This window comes from Athene noctua, chromosome 2, assembly GCF_965140245.1.
Source record: "Athene noctua chromosome 2, bAthNoc1.hap1.1, whole genome shotgun sequence".
In the NCBI taxonomy this organism is placed as follows: domain Eukaryota; kingdom Metazoa; phylum Chordata; class Aves; order Strigiformes; family Strigidae; genus Athene; species Athene noctua.
The window spans coordinates 132045121-132055410 of record NC_134038.1 but is presented as its reverse complement, the minus strand read 5'-3'; the positions used below and the strand labels follow the sequence as shown (position 1 = coordinate 132055410).

Sequence of the window (10290 nt, the reverse complement as noted above, 5' to 3'; positions counted from 1 at the left end):
CCCTAACTTCCTCGTTTTTTTTTTTGTTTTTTTTTTTTTTGCTGATCTTCAATCATTTTCTGGCCATGAGTGCTTAGGATTTTAGTATAACTCTTTCACTTTAAGCAGGTTATGAAGGTCAGTCAGGAATCATAAATTAAATTTAAATGGTGCTTTTCAGTAGCATGCTAGGAGGTAAATAGACACAATAAAGACAACAACAAAAATGGAGCATGACTCAGTAGAAAAATTGAATGGAATTGATTGTGCTTATACAAGAAATACCAGGCAGTATATAGTGAACTGGAGACTATGCACCAGTGGATCACTGGACTGGCATACTCTCATTGATTCTGTGGATAATCCTGGAGAGTCCTACTTTGCTTTTCTGTCCTCCTGTACACCTGCTGCCTATTTAGGAAATTTTGTGCTTTCTGTTTATGAAGGACATGGTCTTGTTACCTTTGAAGCCAATGGTCAAACTGTCATTACTCCCTTGAAGCAGATGGGGCCCATATGGCCTGTTTGCATGATCATTGCTCATGTACAACACCCACAGAGCTAACAGGTTTCTAACTGGGATGAATTGCAATGTGAGCAACAGTAAAGTGAATGAAAGAAGATAAAACAATGTGAAAACTTTGTGGGAACCAGTGAATTTGGGCACATCTTGGCGCCTCGCACCTTTGGAAAGATTCACTGGAGGAATGAGTTCTGGGGGGGCTATAATGGGGCAGTGAATAATAGGAGGATGCTATAGAAAAGGCCTCTAACTGTGAAAGGTGAAGCAGTAAGACTTAATCAGAGGACTATTACTGTCTCAGGTTATTAGTATATGACCCTGCTGATGTCATTCTCCACTTAGGAGATTCCTGCTTCCACTGGATTGTGAAATGCAGTAGTTGTGAAGTGCAATGACCACAACATCTGAAACTCAGTATTGTGTTCACCAAAGCACAGAGGTGAGTAGTAAATGCTGTTAAAGAGCATGAAGACAGTTTTCCTCAGCTGTAACACTGAGTGTATTCATCTTGATAAATATCAAGTGGAGTGATGAATGAAGCACCTAAGAGTAGCGAAAGGATTAATTCAGAGCAGGGAGACAGAATTTCTAGCCATACAGTGCAGTATTAACAACACTTAAAGGATATGGCAATAATATACACAGCTGTGAAGGCACAGAAACTCCAAAGCTAACATGGGCCAGGCATGTTTGAGAAGAGGTATAGCTTCACCATCACTGTGTAGCAGTCAAGCCCTGCCGAAAGGCATGGTTAATTAGCTAAAATGAGGCAATAAGTGAAGCTAAAGACTTCTGAGATGATAAACAGTGTACATAATATTGTCATAGATGCACTGTGTCATCTAGAGAGTTTGCTCACCGCCAGTCTGGAGAATCTCAGGCTGTTATGAATAGTTCAGTGCAGATGTGCTGTGCAGATGTGCTTTTGTTTCACTTACAACATGCCAAGGACTAACCAATGCAAGTGATCTCATGATCCTAACTGGGAGGAAGACACATGCACAAACAGCTTTGTAAAGTTAAAAAGGCAGAAGAAGCAAATGGGATAAAGCAATAACTTTCAAATATCCACACATATTGCTTCAATGACACACCATACCCAGCTTTTTGTAGTTTCACCCTTTCTCGATATGTATTTCTGCTGATGAAAATAGTTGCAGTTATAAAATGAATGGGTATCATGCATAGTGCTGCAACTTGGGTGTGAAGTCTCTGGTGTGGTTGAGCAGTTAGTCCGAGTACCCAACATCAGGCACCAGCAGTAGAATTTCAGTGTTAGCAAGGAGAATAACATCAGGTTCCTCTCTGTGGGCCCAAATCATCAGGCTTTGCAGAGATAGTTTCATGTTAGGCAATAATATGTTAGTTTAGGAAATCAAGTTTTGAGTTATATTAACGGAAAAAAGTAACATCTTTAAATTTAGTGCAACACTCACCTGTAATCAACTTAACCATCACTACCAGTTGTCCATCACAACTTTTGTGGGGAGGAAAGAGACCTAAACAAAACATAAAAGAGAGTTACAACACCTACATTTTCAAAGGAGAGCTATTTGTATTGTGACAACCTATAATTTGCCTAGGAATGTTGTAATGTGCCCTTAATGTTATTTATTTACTTATTTACATAATAATTCTGCTTTAAAAATATAAATATATGCATTTTATATATAGAATATGGACACCCTGGTAAAAGGATAACAAAAAAAAGACCTCAAAATTTAAACCCAACTTAATTAACAATGCAAAATTTTCTTATTTATGTACCTAGCTTGCTTTGGGGATTGGTGAGGAAAAATTCTCTTCGAACAGTAAATGTTTGCTGTTCTCATTTAATAAGAATCATGAAGGTGGTGACAATGACATAACATTGTGACAGTCCTGAAAAACTCAGTAATGGCCAGTACCCTGCTGTGACAGGACTATACAAGAAGGAAATACAAAGATTATTTTCTTAAGGGTCTTTTTGTAATGAGCTGTAGATGGTGACTCAGTGGTGATGACAATGACATCACAGTGATGTTGCAGAGATTACTATATATTTATCTCAGGGAGTTTATATGTGGATTAAGGAAACTTGTAACTATCCATACACAGGTGTTGTATAGGCCTTTGATGTTCCGTTTTCACAGACTTTGATGAGAGTTTTTGACACTCTTTGACAGTAGAAACTATCCAGCATGAGAAGCCCATAAAAGTATACATATTTATTATCTCTCCACTGTCATCTTGAAAAGCTGAGGGCAGGGCATCTCTCACAGAGCTCATCTGCTCATGCTCAGCAACGCTGTCACAGATCATGGAGCTTCCTAAAGAAATTTCAGAAATGACTGACACTGTCTGAACACAGAAATTCAGGACACTAACAAGCAGAGGCTTCTTAACTAGCCGTCAAATCATCATCATTACAGAGGCATGGGTGCTTAACTTTTAAAGGGAAACTCAAACAATCTTTCATTTTTCTAATGGACTGAGAAGTGCTACACACTTCCTAAAAAAAGTCCCTTGTTTCATGCCAGTCTAATTTTTCATGTAACTAATGGTTTAGGGGAATTCCTATGTTTCTGTTGAATCTGCCTTAAGTAGAGTTTCTGTTTGAATCATTTATTTTACCATTTTTAAGGGTCCAAAAACCAACACATATTCTTCCTGTTTTTCCTAAATTTTCCTTATGCTACCCTTCTCACCATTTTTGTACATTCCCTCTTTTTTGTCCTGGATGATAGGATAGGATAGGATAGGATAGGATAGGATAGGATAGGATAGGATAGGATAGAATAGAATAGAATAGAATAGAATAGAATAGAATAGAATAGAACAGTTCCATTGGAAGGGACCTACAATGATCATCTAGTCCAACTGCTTGACTACTTCAGATCTGACCAAATGTTAAACTGTATTATTAAGGGCATTGTCCAAATGCGTCTTAAACACTGAGAGGCATGAGCCTTCAAGCACCTCTCTAGGAAGCCTGTTCCAGTGTTTGACCACCCTCTCAGTAAACAGATGTTTCCTAATGTCGGGTCTAAACCTCTCCTGACAGCTTTTAACCATTCCCACACATCCAGGGAGAAGAGCTCAGCACGCCCCTCTCCAATTCCCCTCCTCAGGGAGCTGTAGAGAGCAATGAGGTCATTTCTCAGTCTCCTTTTCTCCAGACTAGCTAAACCCAAAGTCCTTAGTCACTCCTCAGAAAACATAGGGGTTGTTCTGCTGATCAAGGATGCCAATTAAACTCAAACACCAGACTAAAAAGAATAGGATTATTTTACTGTTAATAATTAAAGGGTATAAACAAGTAACACAGAAAATAAGCAATAAGAAAAATACAGAGTAGTACACTTAATTATTACTACATACAGTTGATTATAGAAAATCAAAATAAGCAAGGTATTGCACCTAATCATTGCCACACAATGGGAAGAATAGTAATTAAGAAAGGTACAATACCACTTGCGTATGTTACCAGCATCCAGATCCACAGTCACTGGGGAGTCCCAGTTGCAGCGAGACTGTTTGAGACCCTGTCCCGGCAAGTGGGGAGTCCTATGTGATGTGTTCATCCATAGGTGAGGCATCCAAAGTAGTAGCAAGAGGGTCCAGCCTTATATACCAAAAATCAGCAAGTCAGAATGACTTGCACTTTTCTTTGAGCAGAAACATCTGGTTTCATCCTCCTGTTGGATTCCACCACAGCCTGACCAGGGCTCAGGGGGGAGAACCAAGGGAGTTTCTAACAAGGCCAAACACTTGGGTTCTCAGCCTTGAACAATGTTAAACAAGGGAAATGGGATACACATACTCACTAATGATTACATTTTTCTTAAGTGACGTCTTTCACTAGTGAGCATACATATTTTGTTAATGATCAGATACTAATTAATAAATGCTAATGGTAATACAGATCTGACTAATTAGCAGATACTAATAATGGATAACATTTGGTTGTGAGGTTCATCTAGAGGTCAACTTTGTTTCAGGGGATATTATGCAGGCCCTAGCACTACAGAGGTCTTCTACTTCAGACCAGAATATTCAATGTGTGTATGCCATGAAAAAGTAATATGCGAGGTGTTGGACTCTTGGGGTTTTTTGTTTTGCTTTAGTTTTGGAGGGTGTGTGGTGGTGGTGGTGGTACAGAAGGTTAGGTATATGGTGGCACAGATGATTAGGTATATTGTGAAGGGGAAACCTGAAGTTAGGCAGACATCCAGCAGACCAGATCATCAAGACCATTCAACAACAAAATTTAATTCCCAGTAAGGAAGGAGGGTTTGGAATTTAAAATGGAAAAAGAAACCCTAAGATGCACAGGAGTACCTGAAGAGAGGAAAAAGTACTTTATATAATAAAAATTACTTTGTACATTAAGAACATGGCTAGAATACTACATGGGCTCAAAGAACCTGCAGTGACTTCTGTGCTCTTCTCTGCCAAACCCCATTTGCTGAGATGGCAGATAATCACAGCTATTTCTATTCCTCTCTACAACCCTCTATTTTTCCTAATTCTTACTGTCATGTTCCTATAATGGTAGAAATACACTTAGGTTTTTTGTGGGGATATCCCATGGCTTTCTTAGAATGGGGAAATCTTGCTTGTCACACATCATAGCACCAGTCAAGCTTTTTACAGTTCAGTGAAGATTAGAAGCAATTAAATCTTCTGTTTTTCTCATTTCTGCTGAAAAGAAAGTTTAATTTATCTGAAAAGATACTTGTGGTGGGCAGTTAAATTTCCAATCCTCACTTGTTTTAAAGTTGAGGACAGAATTAAAGAGATAGTGTAAGACTATAATACTTATAACAAGACCTTGAACACACATTTTGAATAATAGACAGAGAGTTGAGTTTGCGTGAGTCTTGCAGCAAAAAGGTCCTTGAGCAGTCATGCTGCTGCATTCAACATGAGTTGCAATCTGTAAGTGGTTTTCAAGGGTAACTCTAAATAAAGCACATTACGGTAATACAGCCTGGAGGCAAAGATCAAAGCTGAGAGATGGGAAGATATAAATACTCTTCTTTACAAATGACCAGATGATTCTTGAGCTGTCTGCTTAAATACTTCCCATAGTGAAGTAATAGAAAGTAGTGCAGCAGTGACAACAGCAGAAAGCAGAACAGGCATTTTCATCTTATTTCTACCATTTATCCTGAGCTCAGTGTCTCCAGATTCTGGTGTTGAACTTCCATATTTCTTGTACAGAAATCCTTAATTTAGGAAGCATAATTGTCTTTTGCTTAGGCAAACTGCCTGTCAGACTATAGCCCTTGGAGCGTCCCATTTGGAAAAGTTCAAGTATACTTAATTCTGTGGAATATTGAACGATTAAATGTTATTTTGTTTTATAAAACCATTTAAAAACCTCCATACAGAGAGATCACAAACACTTTATGTCTAAAGTGTCTTCTGAGAGCAAATATTTTTTTATCCGTGTTCATGTCTTTCAGATGTTAGTCAGTTTGTTATCTCTATGTGACCTACTCTTTCTCACATTTTTGTTATCTATATATTAACTTTCTGTGGTTATGTAAGATGTGCTGAAAAAATTGAACACCATAATATTTATACACAGTCACAGAAAAATATGAGAATTTCCTAGAGGTTAAGAATTAACACTGCGTTTAAAATAAGTACAAAATGTACCTTAGCTACTGTTCATCACCTACATATGTTCAAAAAAATAGGTCTAGGCTTCCAGTTGGGCTCTGTTTTGTGGAAGGGCTCAAATAATTTTAAGAAAGCAAGCCTCAAGATTGCTCTGCCCTGAAAAGAACCTGAAAGTGAAAGTTGAGGTTTCTGAGTTCTTTGAAGTATCATCATTATAATTTTTTTAATTATTTCAGGCTTTTCTTTCATTACATTGTGGGATTTAATTCATTTTCAAATTTTAAATCACATTTTTGAAGCCAGTTCACTTCTATCATTCAGAAAAGATACACTATCAAATCAAAGATATTAAAGTCTCTTATTAAAAAAAGTCTCTTATTAAAAAAATATTAAAATAAAATTTTTAAATTTGTACAAGTATACAGTACATTTACTAACAAATTTTGAAGAACTGTCATAAATAATTACCATTAAACTAATTGCAATAAATGGAGTAGTTTTTGGAGCTGATAGTGAAATGTTTGCTCATTCCAAAAAATGCATTAATTAACAGGGTCTCTCATTATCAGTGTGAATTAACAAGATTATACTATGATCTGCTATTTTAATGCACAGGTACCAAAGAATAAAAAATAAACCATTGATGAGAAGACATAGTAAATTTTGTAAATAAAAAATGTTAGCTTAGAAACAATAGTGAAATTGAAAACAATTTAGAGACAGGAAGTAATACCTCATGAGATATCATTCCAGAACTCAGGCTTGTTTAGTGTTTTCCAGTCATGGAGTTAGTTATGTCTGCTTGACTCTCACATTCAGATTTAAATTCAATTTTAATTTAATTCAAAATTGCTTTAAATGGTGTCACATTGTCATGCTTAAGGTTTGTTTTTTACTTTCTGCTTTAGTTTGCAGCTCCAGTGTCTTCAGCAGATGTGATGAGGACTTTTCTAAGTATTACTAGTGTTTTGCTTGTTATAACAAATAACGTCAAGATAATTTTTCCCCGTTTTTGGAGTAGTCTAACTTTGGGGGTTTTTCTGTTCTCCATGATTTTCCTTCCACAGCTTTTCAATAACAGTAGCTGAATACAGACAAAATAAATATCATGAATATGTGTTCATATTTTCCAACTGCCTCAAACGTTGCCAATATTTACATTTTATGTTGCCTTAGTTACTTACCATAAGCTGAAACATCTTTTCACCAAAAAATTATTTCCTGAAAGACACAGTTTGTTGCCTCGTCCACTTTCAGATATGTCTGTTAAGTTTGTCTTGCTTTAATGTCATAATAAGATTGCTTTTCTTCAGCTTCATGATACCTCATGTATGTTTCTCTTGTTCTTTCTGATATGATGCTTATTTACTCTATTTTCTGGTTTGTTTCTTCCTTTTGGTTCACAAATCCTAACTGATCATAATCTGTTGCTACTAAAAATTCCTTTTTTCCCATTTCACAAGCAGTTTTTATAACTAGGTCCTCCAGCAGTCCCTCTTGAAAGGAAGAGTCCACTCTCGCTTTTCTTAGACAAGAAATTAGGTTCACATTACTATTACAAGAAACCATTTTGTCATCATTATCATTGCCTCCCTCATCTGCCCCCATCTTTTCAAGATTTAAGGCTTAAAAGGTTTCCATGATTTTCCTTTCATTAAATTTCCTATTTTGGGTGAAGTGTACTGCTGGAGACTTTGTACTAAGGTATGTTTGACAACCAAATACATACCTTTCAAGTCAATTTTCTATTCTAATACCAAGTTTTTCTCCTTCCTATTCAAATGTTCCGTACTGTTGTTTTTTGATTGTTTTATTTTGTTTTGTTTTGTTTTTTAAATAATGTGGAATTAGAATCTGTTGACTCTTTAAGTTATGCAATCGTTCCACTGAGCACTATACAAGATGGAAAGACTCCTTGAAAGTGTAAATGTTCTTTCTTAGACTGCCCTAAAAGGAATTCAGAAAACTCAGTCCACAGAGTTCATCCAGAGTCCACGCTTCTGTATGGACAGAACAGGCAACCATATCTGGGCCTCCCCTAATACTGTCAACTCTTTTCAGCTCATGCACTTTCTGAGCTAGATGGACTTTCTTTGTATTTACTAACCTCGGTGTAATTCTCTTCCTTCTGTTTCTCCAGTCTCTCCTTGAATCTATGTATGTCAGGCTATTTTTGTACATGTGACTGGCAAGGTAGTTATCGCTGTCATCTGTTTCTCAGGAAACTTTTTGTTTTTAAGGGGTATAAGATATATCTACAGAACATCACTTTCTGCCTGCTGGGAGTAAATACCTAGGACATTTTCCTGTAAGAATAAACCTATTCTCATTGCACTGATCTTTACAGAGTGAAGGGAAAAAGAAAGTTCCTAGTTGCAATCAGCTTGACATAATAGATACGTAATGTATCCACAGAGGCATAGAACAACCTTGCTTGTTCCCAGGATTTTCTATTTAATATACTTGCTCCTATAAATTGCTAGTCAGACTAACACTTTTTGTAGCAGATCTACTGCTTACTCAGTACTTATTTTGAATGATGCTTGTGTATGTGCAGGGGACCAGATGTGTCCTTTCGAAATGTTAATGAGGAATTGCCATGGATGGTAATTCATGGATGTATTTCATAAAGGCAGCCTCAGTCCCTTTAAAAAATTGTCATCTTTGCAGTAACTGCCAAGAAAAGTATGCACATGGGGCATTTATTTTCTTCTCAATACCGTAAGTTAAGGTCAAAGGTTCAGACTTCATTTTGCACCGTCTTTGTTAGCTTAACACAGGACAACGTAGAGACTAAAGGGAGAGAAATGCTCATTTTTGTCACTGGCAATTGTATCAGTGGTGGTCAAAGAGTGATAGAGGCCAGAACACTTGATAATTTGCCTGCAGTGATGCTTGTACTCCTTGGGAGTTGTTTGAATTAAACACTGCCAACCAGGGAAAAATCAATAAAGTTGTTTAAATGGTTTCACAGGGGCCTTTTTGATGATTGAATATTACTCTTCTTACAAGACCAATAGCTGCTGCTTTTTTTTTTTTTTTTTTTTTCTTTTTCAGTGCATGACCAGTAACTAAAGTTATTCAGGATGAGAGTTCAAATAAAGGCTGAGGGTCTTCTCTTCTTACTGTCTTCTTCTACTGACAAATAGTTTTCATTTCCTTTTTTAAAAAACTAAAGTAGAACAAATCAATAAACCTCCCAGAAGCAACAGCATTAACATTCCAAATCATCCCTATTTCCAGCTAAATCTGCAGAAAAGAAAGGGCAAGAACAGTACTGATTTACACCAGCTGAGGATCTACTCCAGCATTTCTCTGGGTTAGATGACATTCAATCAATTTTCCCATGTAATGATGTACTGTACAAAACAAACGACAAAGATTTTCAGTGTATGCAATAGCATAGGATTTTCAGTGTATGCAATAGCATAAGATTTTAGTTCTAAAATGCTTTTGACTCTTTTTAATGCTAAATAACAGGTTAGGGAATTTAACAGCCAAGAATTTAGCATCCTAACCTGTGCTTTTTAAAGGAAATGGCAAAAATTTACATTATTAATAGTTTAACTACTAGCTTGGAGAAAGTAGTACATCTGAGAAAATCTGCAGCATGCCCATACATAGAATCTATTCATTCTACCAGACATGCAGGATCTGGTAGGTAAGACATTTTAAGAGTAACTTCTTTACACTGAAATAAACCACAGTCTTGCTCTAACACTATGTCAGCTATACTAGTATCAGCTTCTGGTATTACTAGCATGGACTGACTGTGCAGTCCTTGTAGCCGCCAAACTGGTGGCAGTTGTCTATGTTTATTTGTGTACATCATTTTCTATTGTTATAAAAGCAGAAAGTAACATCATGAATCACCATCATATCAATGGCAATGGTCCTTTCACTCTTTGGAGATGTATGATGTCATATATGAGTTTCCTTTCACACCTGGTGAAATGCTTTAATTCTCCTATACATCTTTTTCTGAGGCCAACTTTGTTATTTTGCTGCTAGAAATCACACATGGAGCAGAAAAAAGGTAAATAAAATGAGGTCAAGGGATGCAGGGCTCCTGGCTTTTTACCTCTGCTTTGACACTATTCAACCTTAAGCATATGCCTTGATTTCCTTGCTAAAACAATGACTAACAACAACAGCTAACTACAGAAATGCTTTGAGAT

At 36.7% G+C, this 10290-nt stretch overlaps 1 protein-coding gene across 1 annotated transcript in view; it reads right to left on the bottom strand.

The window, feature by feature from the left end:
- Positions 1 to 1970: 1970 nt before the first annotated feature.
- Positions 1971 to 10290, bottom strand: part of NXPH1 (neurexophilin 1) — a 360999-nt gene continuing 352679 nt past the window's right edge. Inside the window, exon 6 of the transcript XR_012633059.1 lies at positions 1971 to 2001. The gene's annotated coding sequence lies outside the window, so the exon portion shown is untranslated. The remainder of the gene's footprint in view (positions 2002 to 10290) is intronic.